The 16,732-nt window shown below is 39.4% G+C and overlaps 1 long non-coding RNA gene across 2 annotated transcripts in view; it reads left to right on the plus strand.

Annotated features, from left to right (window-relative positions):
- Window positions 1-2,528: 2,528 nt before the first annotated feature.
- Window positions 2,529-16,732, plus strand: part of LOC138109717 (uncharacterized) — a 42,158-nt gene continuing 27,954 nt past the window's right edge. For both annotated transcript variants that reach the window (XR_011150686.1, XR_011150685.1), the window contains exon 1: window positions 2,529-2,728. This is a non-coding gene — a long non-coding RNA (uncharacterized lncRNA). The remainder of the gene's footprint in view (window positions 2,729-16,732) is intronic.

The following is a 16,732-nucleotide window of genomic DNA, read 5'->3' on the forward strand; positions in this document are numbered from 1 at the left end:
ATGGTAAATTTTGAATTAGCTGGATCATGTGCAACTGGCTCACTCTAGATTCACACTGACACATTACCAAAGTAGAAATGTTGTAATATGCACAAATGCAAAGTGAAGAATTTAAGAATAAGGACCACTGAAGATTTTAGAGTAAGGAAAGCTGCAACACTGAGAAAACTCTATGAATTATTAAGATAAGTAAATGAAAGAAAACTACAATACAGGGCTCTATCTAAAAGGGTTAATATCATTCCTACATATTTAAAGGGAGTGGGACTGAGAAGCCATTATCCATCTGTCTACACACTGGTAAAATCAAGAGCAGAATATTCCATACAGTCTGATAGATTTAAAGTGGATCTTTTGTAATTAGTACTGGTGAATAATATCCCCCTACTATAGTTATTTAAAGTGACAGAAAACTGTCTGTCATTGAAAGAGGTCAGTTTGAGGGATGATACTTACAGAACTTGTCCATCAGAATGTCAATACATGTTTATTTTGAAATTAATTATTAAATAACTGTATATTTCTGTGCATATAGTGTTTCCCAGAATGAAAATGCATCTCTTTTATTTTAGTTGAGTAATTTCTATTTTTCAAATTATGATAGGAATCTTTGTTCATATCCACTAATAAAGAGATTATGCAACTTAAATTCTCTCTGTTTTGGGTCATTTTTTCTCCTTCTATGTCTTTGGCTATGAAGGCAATGCTCTAGTTTCTTTGGAGACTTGCTTTTCCACTGTCATAGATTAGATGTGAGAATGCTTTGGATGATTTCTTGTTTAGCTATATTTGCTGAAGAGTGAACTTTCTTTTTGTTTTGTAGTTTAAAAAAAGAAATGAACAAAAATCTAGGTGGCTATACTCATGGAATATGAAATAAAAAGAACAATCAATAGCAAATGTAGAAGATTAGATTGAAGCAGTGGGAAAAACTGCATACAGAAGAATATGAGGTTTTCATAGAAAATATTTGTTATCTCTTGCAGGTACTTTTTGGACATGGTAACTGTTTTGCTACCTTTTTCTGAAAACTTATAAATAAAGTTTTATGCATCAAAATAAATTTTAGAAAAAAAGACAGATCCACCAGACATTTCAAATGGTAAAGAAAACTAATAAAACTGAAAGAGACTTTCTGAAAAGATATTTTACATGAGAAATTATTGAATAATGTAGTTGAACTCAAAATTATAGGAAAACATAAAACATGCAGATTTTAACTTGCAGTACAAATACATTACCATGTAAATGTGTTCTATCATTGGGGTTTCTAATCATTGTATGGCGAATATTGCTTGTCTTTGATGCAAATCCCATCAGAGCCTATTTCCAGTTACTTCAAATGATTCAGGCTAAACTGGAAGCCTCTGGCCTGCATCAGATCAACAATGATAAAGGAAAAACTTACTGTAGGCAGATCACTTATTAAGAGTCAAGAAACAGATGAGAGGGTCGTCTTGGACCAGTGGCATCTGCTTAAAGGCTAGAAAGCATGGATATCAAGTGTTCTCAAAAGCAGTAACAATATGTACAGCTGTAGAAAATAATTTACTTTCCAGGTTTTGAGAATGACGTTTGTCTTTAATGGAATCACTCACATTTAAATGATTTACTGCGGTATTCTGGTCACTTTTGTAACAGAATAGAAATAACATGCATATTCACATATAGATGTCCTAAATTGCTACTATGTCTCTTGTCTGCTACAGAAAACCTGTAGAAAAGAATGGTGTCCATATTCTTATCACAGTACAGATTTTTTTCCAGTTTACAAACTCATTATTTCTTTTGTGAAACAGAAAATAAGTTGGGTTTTTTTGTGGAACAAAACTTACAATGCCTCAAGGTTACAGTCATATCACTGTTCTTGCAGTTGTGTTTGTATGAAGCAACACTGATGCAGTTGCTGTCGTGTTGAAAATAGATCTATTTTTTCTTATGATATATGTCTGCAAAAATGTCAACTATTTGACTCTCCTACTGTATTAGAAGTTATCACAGAGCGAAATTCCAAAGGCTCCAGCTTCTTGTTACTGTCCAGTCCAATTTATCAAGCACATTGAAATGACAAGTGCAAGATAAAAAGTTCTTGTTGCCCTTGGGCTAGCAAAAAATGGTCTGGTCATCTAAAAATCAGAATAAGGTTTGTAGCTGGATATTACAGTTACATTTGATGACATTTTTATTTTTATATCAGTGAATTGTTTTGCATATAGTTCAGTCCATAAGCAGAAAAACAGTTTTAGGCTGGAAAATGAAGGAAGATCCCGGCATATTCTGAATGAAGATATATGTGTTCAATTCAGCACACTGTATGTATCACAGACACAAATACTTTTGGTTGGAAAACTCCACAAAAATCATTTTATTCTTGTTGGCATGTCTTCAGGTCTCTGAGCAATCACTGTCTAATTCCTTGAAGGTGGGCCAGGCAGATACAGAAACAGGTTTATGTGGTTAACCATAGGAGTAAATGAGTATAATAATTGCCAGGTTGTTTCAGTGCCTCTGTTCCCTTTGATGTTGGGTAGAGCATGTGAAAAGAGGATAAAGCTAGAAGAACTGAATGTTTTAAAATAGGTTGTATACATTCTGGGCTGAAACAGAAAATTGATGGGTTTTAGCCCCTATGTTAAAAGTGGCTGAGGTAACGCACCTGTTTATTTTTGAAGAAAAATCCTGCTTCAGCAATAAAAAATGCACTAAATAAGACTCAGAGTATGATCAGGTAAGTGCTTGAGTGCCTAATAGACTGATTTTAAAAGTTCATTTAAGACATGTAATTAAGTGCGTGATTCTGCTGCAGTGGACATTAAGATAGAGGACATTTTTTGTGAACTTATGTACAAAATGTACATTCCATGTTTTAGAGGCAAAGGATTCTCCTTTTTTGTTTGAGGGAAATGTTATCATAGAATTACAGAGTGGTTTGGGTTGGAAGAGACCCTAAAGATTATTTGGTTCCAAACCTCCTGCCATGGGCAAGGACACTTTCTGTTAAACTAGGATGCTCCAAGCCCCATCCAGCCTGGCCTTGCATATTTCCAAGGATGAGACAGCCTCAGCTTCTCTGGGTAGCGTGTTCCAGGGTGTTGTAGTCTGCATAGTAAAGAATTTCTTCTTGATCTATAACCTAAATCTTCCTGTTTAAAACTGTTGCCCCTCATCCTGTCCTCTCACTACACTCCTTGACAAAGAGTCCCTGATAAAAAGTGTTTGTGGCTTTTCCTGTGTAAGGAGTTTTATTATTCCCTTGGGTGGGACACCCAAGGGTCACACTGCAGAACATTTGATGACTGACTTATCTTTTCTTCCTTTTCCTTACTCCATAGCTGGATGTAAAAGTCAATGTACTTAAATAAGTCAACAAGCTTAAATAATGAAACTAGAGAAGTAATAGAGTAAGAAAGGTAACAAGTTGAGAAAAATTGCAGATTAATTCCCCTGTGGAGTTTAAAAAGAATTAGGGACATATCTGTGCTCTTCCATAGTTTTCTTCCTGTTCTGTTCCCATGGTAGTAGAGCTTTTCACTGTCTCTTGCTACTGACTGTGGTTAAATTTTAAATCTGAATTTTTGAATTGTTGAATCTCACTAAGAGAGGTTTGGTCTTTATAACAGAAGCCCATGTACTTCCAAGTGATGTGTGTTGCATATACGTACAAATGAATTACAGTAGAAATAAAAATAATTCAAACATTTTCAAGATGTCTGTAATTTGAAGCTCAGAATGGGTATAATAAAATTGTGAGTCTCTTTGTAAAGAAAACACCCAGATGGGCTCACCATCTCCTCTCCATATGGCACTTAGAGTCTGCTCTGCATCCCGCTGTGCTCACAGTGTAATCCATATGGACCTTACTTAATTGGTTTCCTGTTCCTGCAACATTGACTGTTCATAGCTTTCCATCAAGCATACACTCACTGCTGAGAGAACACGTTACTATGTGATGATTTTCTAGATTGCTGGAAGTGTGAAAGAATTAATCTTTTGTGTGTATTTATCTGTGCTGTGGCTTTGGCCATTAGTGGTGAGGTAGAGTGCACACATATAAAGCCAACATGCAGAATTTCAGCCAACTTATAAGTGCTCATATGCACCCTCTAAAGACAGCTGGCAAGCATTTCTCTGTTCAAGCAGCGTGCTCCTAGGATGTGCAAGGCACAAAAAGGAGGGTCGGGAACTTGGAGGAAGGCCATGGGCAAGTATCTAGTGGCTTTAGGGGAATTCCTCCAGGTTTTAACTGGATATAGAATTTAAGGGGTGCTCTGCAGTTGCTAGGGTGTCAATTGCATGTGCATAGATGGGAGACACAAAGAACAAAGGAAGTGCAAGTGTCACTCTGTCAAGGTTTTCAGTTTTCAAGGTGAATTAGCAGTGCTTGTACACTGCAGGCTGAATACATGTAATGCAATGCTAAAACAGGGTCTACACCTGAAGATCCAGGTCAGACAAATTCCAGATTTAATGCTCACTAGATATTTGCATAAAAACCATGTGAAGAGCTCATTAAGTATTGACACAAATTGTAGGAGTTGATCTCACAATCATATCTTGCTAGTGTTCATAAGAAAGGGGTACAACTTTGATGTTATTAAGTTGTTTTGAAAGCTACATTCAGTTCTGATTGTCCTGATTCTAAAGAGATTAAGCAAGAGGATGCAATGCTGTATGATGACAGATCATAAGAATATGACCAACAGACTACAAAGATAAAAATGTGGAAAAAGTGAAAGGGAGCAGTTGGCCTAATGACTATATGATAGAGGTTCAAAAAGATGAAGAGAAGGAAAAGGGTTTTTTGATGTACCTTTTGTTATAGTGAACCATGCTAAAAGGTATTCTTTTGAATGTATTACAATTATCCTGTGGAACTCTGTCATTAAGTATGTCCACAGCAAAGGAAATAGTGGGATTCAGTAAAGAATCAGATAATCATACAGATGATGAAAACATTCAGAAATTTGTTACGTTATATAAATTATCTATAACTATAGAGTTAATTTTTTTTTTTAATGTGAAAGTATATGTTTGTATCTTATAGAAATTTACCTAGCTGCTGGCCAGTAAGATTTAGGATTATGCTTGTTGTGTGCATGTATATACATACATACACATTTACATAGATATATATATATATATTTATCCACTCACAAAAAATTCTCAGAGGTTTCGGCATCTTCCTTGAACTGTGCATAGTAAAAAAGAACATAACGGAAGCCTTGGGACTGGTGACACAACTGGAAATTCATAAAATATAGGCATGCTGGAGGACAAAGGGGGAAATCAGCATCTTTTTTGGCAGTTGGTATCTCTTCTACATGGTAATGCTTATATAAGGGAAAATACTTGTGATAAAATATAGCCTATTATATCCTTTATTTTTATTGCTGTCATGACAGCTGATAAACTCAAACTGCTGATTGTGTCTGGTTCAGTGACAACTTGTAACAATTTCTCTTTCTTTCCTTGCATTTTCCCTTTACCCTTTTCCCCAGCTCCAAGAACGATTTAAACAAATTACCACTACAATCTGCATCACAGTTTCTCACTATATTTATTTTCAGGTATAAGATATTCATACCTATAGATTTACAGGTATAGATATGGCTTTTTTTCGGACACCAAATTTGCTTGTACTTCACAAACAGTTCTATGTGCACCCTGGCAGCGAGTGTGTAATCACCATTGCTACTACATCACAGAATCACAGAACAAGTGAGGTTGGCACCTCTGGATCATCTGGTTGAAACTCCATCTCAAGGCAGGGACACCTAGGGCTGCTTGCTAAGGGTTGTATATGATCAGGTTTTGGATACTGCCAAGGAGGAAGGCTCCACACCCTCTCCGGCATTTTTTTCCTGTGGGGAAAAAAAATAAAGCTTTTTCTTGTGCTTAAACAGATTTTTCTCTATTTTAGTTTGTGCCTTCTTGTCTAGTCATTGGGTCCCATGAGGAAAAGTTTGGCTTCATTTTCTTTACTTCCCCCATCAGGTATTTATAAACACCCAAAACATCTCATCTGGACCATTTCTTCTTCCGTTTAAGTAGTCCCAGCACTTTCAATCTCTCTTTGTATGACAGATGCTCCAGTCCCTTAATCATCTTTGTTGCCCTTTGCTGGACCCATTCCAATATATCCCTGTCTTCTGTTGGAGAGACCAGACCAAGGCACAGTATTCCAGATGCATCTCACTAGGCTGAGCAGCGATCCCATTTCTGGCAATGTTCTTCTTAATACAGTCCACGAGGTTTTTGGCCTTTTGTGACACAAGGGCACATGGACCATGGTTGATTTTCAACTTGTCTAACAGGGCCCCAACATCCTTTTTGGCAAAGCAATTTTCCAACCAGTCTGCAGCCTCTACTGGTACGTGGGTTATTCCTATGCAGGTGCAGGCATTTATTTTTCTGTTTTCTGTACTTCATGAGATTCCTGTCAGCCCATTCTTTCAGCCTGTTCAGATCCCTTTGAATATCAGCACCACTTTGTGGTTTATCAATTGCTTCTCTCAGTTTTTTGTCATGTCCAAACTTGCTGAGAATGTATTCTGTCTCATAATCCAATTAATTAATGAAGATATTAAACAGTGTTTGCCCTAGTGTTGACCCTTGGGGTACACTACGTATATGTCTTGGACTGCTGCTGCCTTCCTGTGTTATTTCTCCAGGAGATACTGGGGTCGTTCAAGTTTTCCATGAGTATCATGGCCTGAAAAAGTGAAATTATGTGAAGGCTTCACCTGAATTTTCTTGATCAGGTGTCCTGCAGCAGATGCACTCAGTTGTACCAGCCACTTTGGCCTGACGTCTAACCCTGACCCATAAGGTCTCTGCTCTTCATTCATCAGATGGAAGATCTTCATGTATTCCTTCATGTATTCACTCCCGTAAAATGACTCTCCCTTTGTGCCATCCTGGCCTGTACTTAAATCTCCCTAAAGTGGGACATGTCTCCATCGACTGCAGCGCTTCAGTTGTGTGAATTCTTACCACACCTCTAGGATGACTTCACAGCCCTGTGGCTGCACGCTGACCTCTATTTCCTCATTTGTTCCCCATGTTTCATGTGTTGCTATACAGGTACTTCAGGGGCACCTAGCCATGCTCATTTCCCAGAAAAGGTACAAGTGTGTTCCCCACGATCCTGTATTTGCTTGCAGGTACTCCTTTATTTCTGTGTCTATGCTTTAAGTGTACCCCTTTCAACTTCTCTTTTTTTCATGGTGTGGATGTTCCAGTCCACACCACCCTGGACCCCTTGCTTGCCAACTTAGTCTACGATTTCCTCACTTAATTACTTGTTATGGACTTTGTCCCATTGTTCCTACTTTAAAGCTCTTCCCTCTTGCTTGCACAGCCTGATGACAAAGATGATTTTTCCCACTTTAAAAGGTGGGTCCTTTCTCTTTCCAGGAGTTCTTAATCCTTGAATAGTCCCATGGTCACAAAAAACATCCATGTTTTCAACACCAGCCATGCAGCTGGCTGTTGACCCACAGAATCAGTCGGTCCCCATCTAAATCAAGGAGACCAACTGATGCCTTGCAATGTGCTGATCTCTCGTCCCTACTTGGTTACTTGGCAAGACAGACCCTCTGTCAGTGCACTCCTCCTGCCACCCCAGCCTCAGCAAGAGAGCCCAGGCATCCTTACAGCCCCAGACCTGAAGAGAGTTGCATCTGTACTCGAGTTGAGACCCCGAATGTGCTGGAGAAGAGCTCCAGTGGGGTGGGGTCTGAGCCCTGCAGTGTCTCCACTGCTGCTGAGCAGCACATATGCTGCTCTGCTCAGAGTTTCTGCCCCCACTCTGTGCCCTTCTGCATAAACTGCTGCCTCTGTTATACAGCAAGCCATCACCAGAGCAAATGAATTTCTAGTCTGAACTAGCAGGTACCTCGATGTTCTTTGTAATTCTGCAGTGGTTTGCTTCTCCCTGCTTTATTACAGTGTCAGAATAATGCTTTGTGGTTTAACAGCAGGGAACTGTATTGTTTATTCAACAATACATTAGGCCTGGAGAAGGAAAGGTGTGAGGGCAGGAGTGGGCACACATAATCTCAAATACCAGCAGAATGTCAGGCTTTTAATAACTTGATCAAAGCCAGAGATGTGTATTAACCTGCTCCATACTAAGGAAGATATGACCTGCACAGAGTAATTGAAAAGGGGTTAGCAAAAACCAAATAATATTTCTAGGATTTTTGTTGTTTTTTTCCTCAGTTTGCTTTTTTTTAGGCTATACAAACTTACATTTTATTGTCTAGGGTGTTTTCCTTTATTATAATTTGAGATGCAAAGGCTTCATTTACAAGTAGAGAAATAGTGTTTAAAATGTCATTTTGCCACAGGCATCAAGAAGTATTTATACACACTGATTAGCAGCCACTGTCTTTATAATGAAAAATGGGATGTCATTTTTCATTGTAGCAGATCCTGCTGCACTGTATTTTTAGCAGCTCCATAATAAATAACTGAGTACAACAAAGTGAATAGCTGCATTGCTCCCAAATGAGGAAATCTTCAAAAACCTTCACCAAAGCTCCAAAATGGTTATCTCTCTTCCTTAGAGAGTTACTCTAATTTTTTAATAAATATATTCTCTTTGTAACATATAGTAACAGTATATTAACAGACTTTATTAGATTCTAATTAATGATTTTGAACGTTAAAATTGCATTAAAAAATGGAAAAAAAATATAGATCTATTCATGTCATGCTGGTGGTGGGGAGACAGAGTTACATGAATGTGGAAAAACTTTTCGTGTTACGTAGTCCTGAGTGCTACCAGAAACAATGAATGAAGCCTGAAGTCCCAGAGTAATTATTTTCCTCCCAGATACATTTAGGCTTCTTTCTTCTAGTTAACAAATCATGGCTTCAGTGGTCTCTGATGTACACGTGAATTTAGACATTGATGTTAAAAGAAGCACCTCTGGACCCTGAAAAACTGAAATATTCTGGAAAACTACAGTCCTCATAATGAATATTGCCTAAAAGTAAATGACTTGGACAACATTTCTATGCAGTGGACACTAAATTGAATTTGCAGTAAAATGAGATGATGGTAGCAAGTGTAGTCTAGTCACATCTGGTGCAGCACAGCTCTTACCGTTAGTTTCTCACAGGTCAAGTGTTTGTGCTCCTACAAATGTTCCTTTCCTTACCTGAGCACCAGGGCCTGATGGTGACCCTTGTAAAGTAAGAAAGGACTGGTTTTAGGGATTTTATGACCTTTGAATTTGTTTGTGAATTTCTTCCCCCCCTCCGCCCGCCCCCCCCCCCCCCCCAGATTTCCACAGCAACAAGATTTTGAACCAATTACTTCTTCATTGAAAGAGAAACTTCAGAGAACAGGGAAGATACATATTACTGAAGTCCATAAGTCTGGTGTTCGTGACAAATACTGAAAATTTATGAGGAGCTGCCTTTGTATTTTATAAGTTTACTTTATACGTGAAGGGAATATGTCATTGTTTAAATGATACAACATTACTGGTGCTTTATCTTCTGCATTACAAAAACCTCTATCTAGCATGAATTTTAACAGGTCAGGATTCTGATAAACACCATGGTTAGACACATCATTATGCATATGGCAACTCAGTGGGCTGAAAGGTTAGGTCAAATACCACTCCGAAGTGGAATTTTTGCTTAAACACCAGTTCTAATCACTGATTTTCCGACTTTTGAAAAAGGTCTAAGTGGATGTGGATTCATGTTCTTGCTGCATAGATGTTTTGGCAAACGGGAATTTAATTGCTTTTACCTTATTTTACAGCAGCAAATATTATGGATATATATTTGTTACTGTGGGTAAGCTTCAGAATTTTCATGTTTTCTGCAAATATTAGTTGCATGTAATGTAAATACGAGGTTTATGAAGATGAAAAGGGGAAAATGAAGCAAATGTTTTAAGCACTTTTAGTGAGTGTTTTAAAAATATGTAAGGTAACTGTGCCAGTTAACTGATACCATTAGTTGCTATTGAAAGTGATGAGCCAGAGCTGCAGTAAATGCAGGAACTTGTGCTTGGAAACAAGAAACAACAAAAGAGAGCTCTCTTTAGCTTTAGTGCCATCATGACAGAACTTCAGTTGTGCTATTAAGGAATATTTGCATTTTCAAGCTAAGTATATCAACCTAGAAAATGTAAAGTGGGATGAATCAATAATATTTAGATAGAGATCATGATGTTTTCCAACCTAGTAACAGGTCTAGAGCTCTCCTTCTCTGAAAGGAAGCTACTGCAGTGGGGGAGGAGATTTTCTTGCTATGGGCTCTTCATTATTCAAAGTTAATAGGTTGTATTGCTGGCTTTTTGTTACAGCTGTTGAGAGCATCAGACAGGAATGCAGGAATTGTTGTTGCTGCAGGTCCTTTCTTAGACATTTGAGAAGCTGGGCACAGAGGAAGAACCTCCGTACATATAGAAAACCTTACACCACCAAACCATAGCAGTCATGATACCAATAGGTGGCTGCGTGTTTGACGAAGTGGGATAGAAGTGTGGCCTCCCCTTGGGCACCACACAGTGGGCATTCTCTGTGATGTTAAAAGAGTTTTCAGTATGATAAAATGTAATTAAGCAACACTGAGTTTGAAATTAATTTGGCAACAACTCAGATGTTTCTCAATATTTTGTGTTGTTCATTAGTATGAAAAACTGCGGCCTTTACCACATTTACATTCGTCTGAGGAGTATGTAATGAGGGAAAGTAGCAAGAAAACATATAAAAGCTATCTGTATAGCAGTGCAATAGCAGTTAAGAAATACAATAAAATGAACACAGCCACCTAGAATTAAATGCTAATTAGAATGATGTATTGTGCTCATGCACAGAGTTTGATCTAAGCTCTTGATTACTGATGCAACAGGCAGATAAGCTTTCTAGGTCCATCTGTCTGCCAAAGTGGTCCTATGCAAATTGCTTTCCTATATGATGTTCAACTGATTATCTGAACCAAATATTTTACTTATTTTTCAGCACAAAAATACATGCTTTATTTATTGAGCATGGAGATCCTTTATCCTTCTCACTGGCAATAATGAACTTGTGAAAAAGTATTATTTTAACTTTCTGTATAGAAACAGAGTCTGGAAGAAATTAGCTACTGGGTCATTGATTGCAGTGTTTCACAGCTGCAGGGAAGCATTAAATACAGTGGTTTCCAATCCTTTCTAGCAAGGTAATACAGCTGCCATCTCTTCATCACAAAACTGGAAAAAATATTTAATTTAGATTTGGGTTGGTTTTTTCTCTTCATCATACAGACAAAATCAAAATATTTTGTTGACTTTGCTTCTGAAAATCTTGGACCCCTTGTTGCATTGTGGAACTAATCACAGTTTACCTTATCTTTTCTGACTTCAGAGGTATTATTTGGAATTCTGGTTGTATTGCATGGTGCAGTAGTTCAGACCACTGCTGATATACCATTAGAATATTTTTGTCTGCAGTTCAAGAAACATGCAGTGTAATACTGTGTTTCATAGGGATTTTGCAATAGCATGTAGCACTTAGAGTTCCACTTACAATTCTGCAATGAAAAAAAACCCAGAGAAAAATGGGCTAGAAACCTTAAAAGAGTCTGTCTTTAATTAGTACTATTTAATTTATTTTTTTTATTTTGCGGAATCATCTGCCACCCTTAAGCATAGACAACTCCATTAAAGTGTTTTTCTCCTTCTAGAAGGAACCTTCAATCTATTTTATTTGACAGCAAACTAACATGTACAGTTTTCCTTTCTTCACTTTCATGGCCTATTAATCTCCCTTATAAGGCCAATCAATTTTGTTACCATTAACCAAAGTTACCACATTAGACAAAGAGGTAGAAGCTGTTCCCCAGCTACGTCTCTATGAACTCTGCTACTAAAATGGTCTTCCTCAACACTGATTAGGGCCAGAACACTGTGAACTTGGAGACTTGTATTCACCTAAAGCAAAACAAAATTAAGTAATTTTGCCCACAAACTATCTAGTGTGAACATTCAAAGGTAACTGACTGCTTTTTGAGAATGGTTGTTTGGTTTGTGAATCTTGCATGAAGCAGAGTGCTCTCCAGTGCCAAACTGGTTCTAAGGACTGTGTATTGCACCAAGGCTGCAGTAAATTTCTTGGCAGTGTCCAGCATTCTGTTTCAGGATTGAGACATTTGCACAATGCAAGGATCTGTGCTGTATGCCAGTCTCTGTCACAAGACTGGAACACAGGATAAGTGTAGGTGATACCCAGAAAAAATGGTGTAAGCTTCATTGCACTGGGAACAGGGGAAGCTCTTCAAAAGTAGGACAAAGGCTGCATTTTTATTAGTACTCAAAATCACAGAAGGATTTGCAAAGAAATAAAAGATTGATTTAGGATCACAGGAAATGCAGTCTTAAGGGTCAGTCATAACTGGGAGGTAATTACAGAGGTGTAAGTAATGCTATGATTTAAGAAATAAATATGAGCTCTTTTCTGGAGAGGAGTGGCAGAGATGTCCTCCCCCTTCTGGGTGATGTCTCTGAAGAAAGGAGGTGACACAGAGACAAGGTTCCTATGCAGAACACAAAACTGATAATTTTCTATGAAAACATTTTGTTGTTTTAGTGAAAAATCTATGTGTCAGTAATTTCCATGTTATGTATGTAGCACGCTTAGGTGGACCTGAAATGAGGAGAGGAGTCAGGACTCGGACTCGCCTGCCAGTTAATGCAGTGATGCCCATGGTATTTACTTGGTAGGTGAGAGAATCACTCTTGGAATTGTCATGCTTTGCTCACAATAGCAGCTTAAATCCCTTACACCTCTTTCAAGTAAATACTTCTATTAGTTTACAGATCACGACTGAGTAAAATTCACTCATTCATCTTTGCTGGAGATTTTTTTACATTTGGTAATTCAATACATGATAAATACATGAACTTCCAGCTTCCCCAAATCAGGTGGAGAAACTGCACTCTTATTAACTCTCTCTTCTGATTCTTCTTCCCATCTTCCCTTACTTCTCTTTTGAAAGTTTCATTTCATGGAGACAGAAAGTATTTTTAAATCATAAAAAAATCTTTCCTAGCTTGCCCTGGCAGGTGTGATGTTTTGGGTTCTTTTTGTGTTATTTCTTTTTTTTCCCTTTAGATTTATGTATCTCTTGGGCTGCACAAAGTAAGATAGATCTTTGAATATCTGTTCAAAATATATACCCAGAAATTTTATGGTCCAGGAATTGCATGGCAAAATGGATGGACACATCAACAGAATTTTCTCAAATTAATAAAACTTTACAAATTTATTGATCCCGAACTGAGATCTGAATAAAATGGTTTAATACCTAACAGGTAATTTTTGGCAGACAAAGCTCTCTGGCTTTAGAAATGCCAAGGTTTAGAAATAGAAATGCTAGCTTCTTTCAGGTAAGAGAACAATTTCTACTGGTACTGAGGTAATAAATACATAGAAATCGAGTCTAGAGCATATAGAAAATGGTTACATTTGGAGGATTTCTAGCTTGACTGAGGTATAATAAGAGTTTTGATCATGAGTTTTTTTTTACGAGGTCTAATTTCCCCATGACTCAGCAAGGAACCCACCTTTATTCGCTCAATTTTGTGATAAAAATTCATGGAAAGTCCTTTTGTTCCCACAAATATTTAGATAAGAGCTTCTGTGTGTGTGAATAAGGCTACTGGACCATGAATGATTTTTTTTTTTTTTTTTTGGTGCAAACAAGGGCATTCATGCTGAAATTTCTTAACTAGCTCCCCAGTACAAAAAGGCTTTATGTATCTATGAGTTATGGGTTAGCAATCAGCGGGAGACAAAAAATGTTTTAACATATGAGAAATAAGTAAGCTTTGGTATGAATTAATGTGAACATAAAGATTTGAATTACAGGATCATATTAGTAATAGCAAAAAATAATCACTGAAAGAACCAGGTCTGTGCTCCTGGGAGGAAAACTACTATTCTGAAACGTTTGGCTCATCAGACTCACCTCGGTCCCTGGGAAGATGATTGAAAACCCAATTCTGGAAGCCATTTTTAGGCACATGAAGGACAAGAAAACAGGACCAGTCAGCATGGACCCACCAAGGGGAAGTCATGTTTGACCAACTTGAAAATATTGTGTAATAAAATGGTTGGCTTGCTAAATGAGGGAGGAGTAGCAGATGTTGTTTCCTAGATTTCAGTAATTATTCCAATGTTGTTTCCTTTAAGATTCTCATACAGAAGCTGTTGGAGCACGGGCTGGATGAGCAGGCAGAGGTGGGTTGAAAACTGGCTGAATAGCTTGGACTAGGGAATGGCAGTCTGTGGTACGAAGTCTGGTTGGAGGCCAGTAATCAGCAGTGAACCCCAGGGATCTGTAGTTGTTCCAGTCCCGTACAACACCCTCACTAATGGCTTGGATGATGGGGCAGAGTGTACTCTCAGCAGGTCTGCTGATGGCACTGACCTGAGAGGTGTGGCTGATATGCGCTGCCATCCAGAGGGACCTTGACAGGCTGGAGAAAGGGAGAAAAGAAACAGAATAACTTGCTTGAATTTACATTAGTTTTCAACTAGGATGCCTGTGGGATCTGCACTCAAAGTGTGGTTTGGAACTTCCCTATCACAGCTAATACAGCAATAGTGATAACAATTAAAATACACATTTTAGTAGTTAGCAGTATCACAGTATTCTGACGTACCACTCTTTATGCCCGTGTTTTTAGACAGGAGAGATCTACAGTAATTTTTAACCATATCATAACTTCTAACACAAATATAATGAACACAGATGAAAGTGTTTATGTTTTTTTCACTGATGTTCTCGGTTCAGCTGTCCTTTCCACACCGACTGTCACCTTGAAACATATTACTGGTTGTATAGACCTGTAGACCTGTTCTGCAAGGTTGGTATACACCATTTCCAGGTGAATGTTAACATTTATTAATTGATCTGTAAATTTTCACTTAGACATTTAAGGTTATAAATTTCTGAACCTATAAAATGTGTGATAAAGTACTCAAGATGAAGGTTTTGGAAGAAGAATGTTGGAATCTCTTGCATACTTGTTGTCACAATCAAGATATTCTCACGCTGTTTTGATTTGTCCATGTTGCAAAATGAATTACCGATAAATTTACATTTCCTAGAGATGTTTCGCATGTATTGAGGCCTAGGTCAAGTAAATATTATGATGATATGGAACACATGAGCACATTTCTAGAGGCTTTGAAGCTCCTTGTAGTTTACATAATTTGCATGACTCATGGTAAAAATTAATGCAAATTAATATTTCTTTGGACAATTTGCACTTTTTTTACAGCCGAAGTCAAAGTTTGATGGAAATTTGGCAGGGATCAATAAGAGTCAGCAGAAAGAATATAGTAAGCTGGGGAAGCCAGACAAAGTAGCCTGGTTGTTCAACAGGCAGGGCAAGAAAATTGATCCAGTGGCACGACTGCCTGTCTGGAATCAGGAGCAGTTACGCAATGTCCTGGTAGTCACCTGTTGGGGTCCCTCCCCCGCGCCCTGGGGCCCTGGGGGGGAGGCACGGGGTTTCCCTGCCCCTGCTCAGCCTCGTTCCCCATTGGTTGGTTTGTGTTCCCCTGCGCGGGAAAAGCAGCTCGGGTCCTGTGACTGTGGCAGAGTCCCTCAGCAGAGCCCGGCCATGCGGCTGGAGAAATAAACATCTCTGAAACACCTAGCAAGAATCCGTCCGTATATATTTCTTTTCCACGGGACTCCTGGTTGGATATAGGCGTGTTGCAGTATCCCCACTGCAACATAATGGTGGAGAAATGAGGACAGAACGATCCCCAATCCCTAAGCGACTTTGTGTGAGTAAACCCTGGAAACTTTGGATTCCTCTTCTTGGTTTTGTTTCGCTATTCCATATCTGGACTATGGAAGAATCGTGGGAAATGGGGCTCTCTGAGCCACAGAAAAAAATGTATCTAGAAGTAAAAGGAATCCTTGAACAACAAAACAAAAAAGCATTTGAACCGGGAGATCTTGAACACTTCTTTATGTGGCTTTTCAAAGAGTTCCCCTATATTTCCCGAGACTTACTTTTTGATATCAAACCTTCTGGATATCATCAGGAGTGTTTCTGGAACGAGATCTGCGATAAGCTAAGGGATGGACGAGCGATAGAAGCTGTCCGTGGATCCTTTATAATCACTGACGCTCTTGAGGAGCATTTGTATGGTCCCATTACCCCTAAAGCAGAAGATCATACTTCTCCCGTGGCCGAGACCGCGCGGCCGCCATCCTGGGAGCGCATGACTGCAGCTGTGCCGATGGAGGTGCCTGCGCTGGATGCGCCCGGCCCCCTCGGGAGCGCGCGCCTTATCGCGGACCCCATCCCTGTCTCGGGGTCCCCGGCCACCCGGCCGCGAGTGAGGGAGCGACGCCGCAGGCGCCATGGGTGCCGTGGGCCACGAGCAGCCAGGAACCGGAGGTCAGCGTGGAAGCCCGCTCTGTGCATACAGCTCGGAGAGCCCTATGCAGGGAGAAGCGGCGGTTTCCACAGTGACACGAGAAGCCGCGCAGCGCAGCGCCGAGCTGAAATGAGGCCGCTCTCGAAGCAGCGTGGAGTTTGCGGAGCGGAGCCGCTCACAGGCCACGGAGCCAGCGGCGATGGCAGCGCGGGGCCGCGCAGAGCCCAGACAGGCGCCGGAGCGGGGCCGCTCGGAGGGCACGGAGCAGCCGCAACGCGGGGGCCTGACCGAGACGTTGGAGTCGGCGAGGCGGCGGCCAC

The sequence above is a fragment of the Aphelocoma coerulescens genome, chromosome 4, assembly GCF_041296385.1.
Source record: "Aphelocoma coerulescens isolate FSJ_1873_10779 chromosome 4, UR_Acoe_1.0, whole genome shotgun sequence".
Lineage (NCBI taxonomy): Eukaryota > Metazoa > Chordata > Aves > Passeriformes > Corvidae > Aphelocoma > Aphelocoma coerulescens.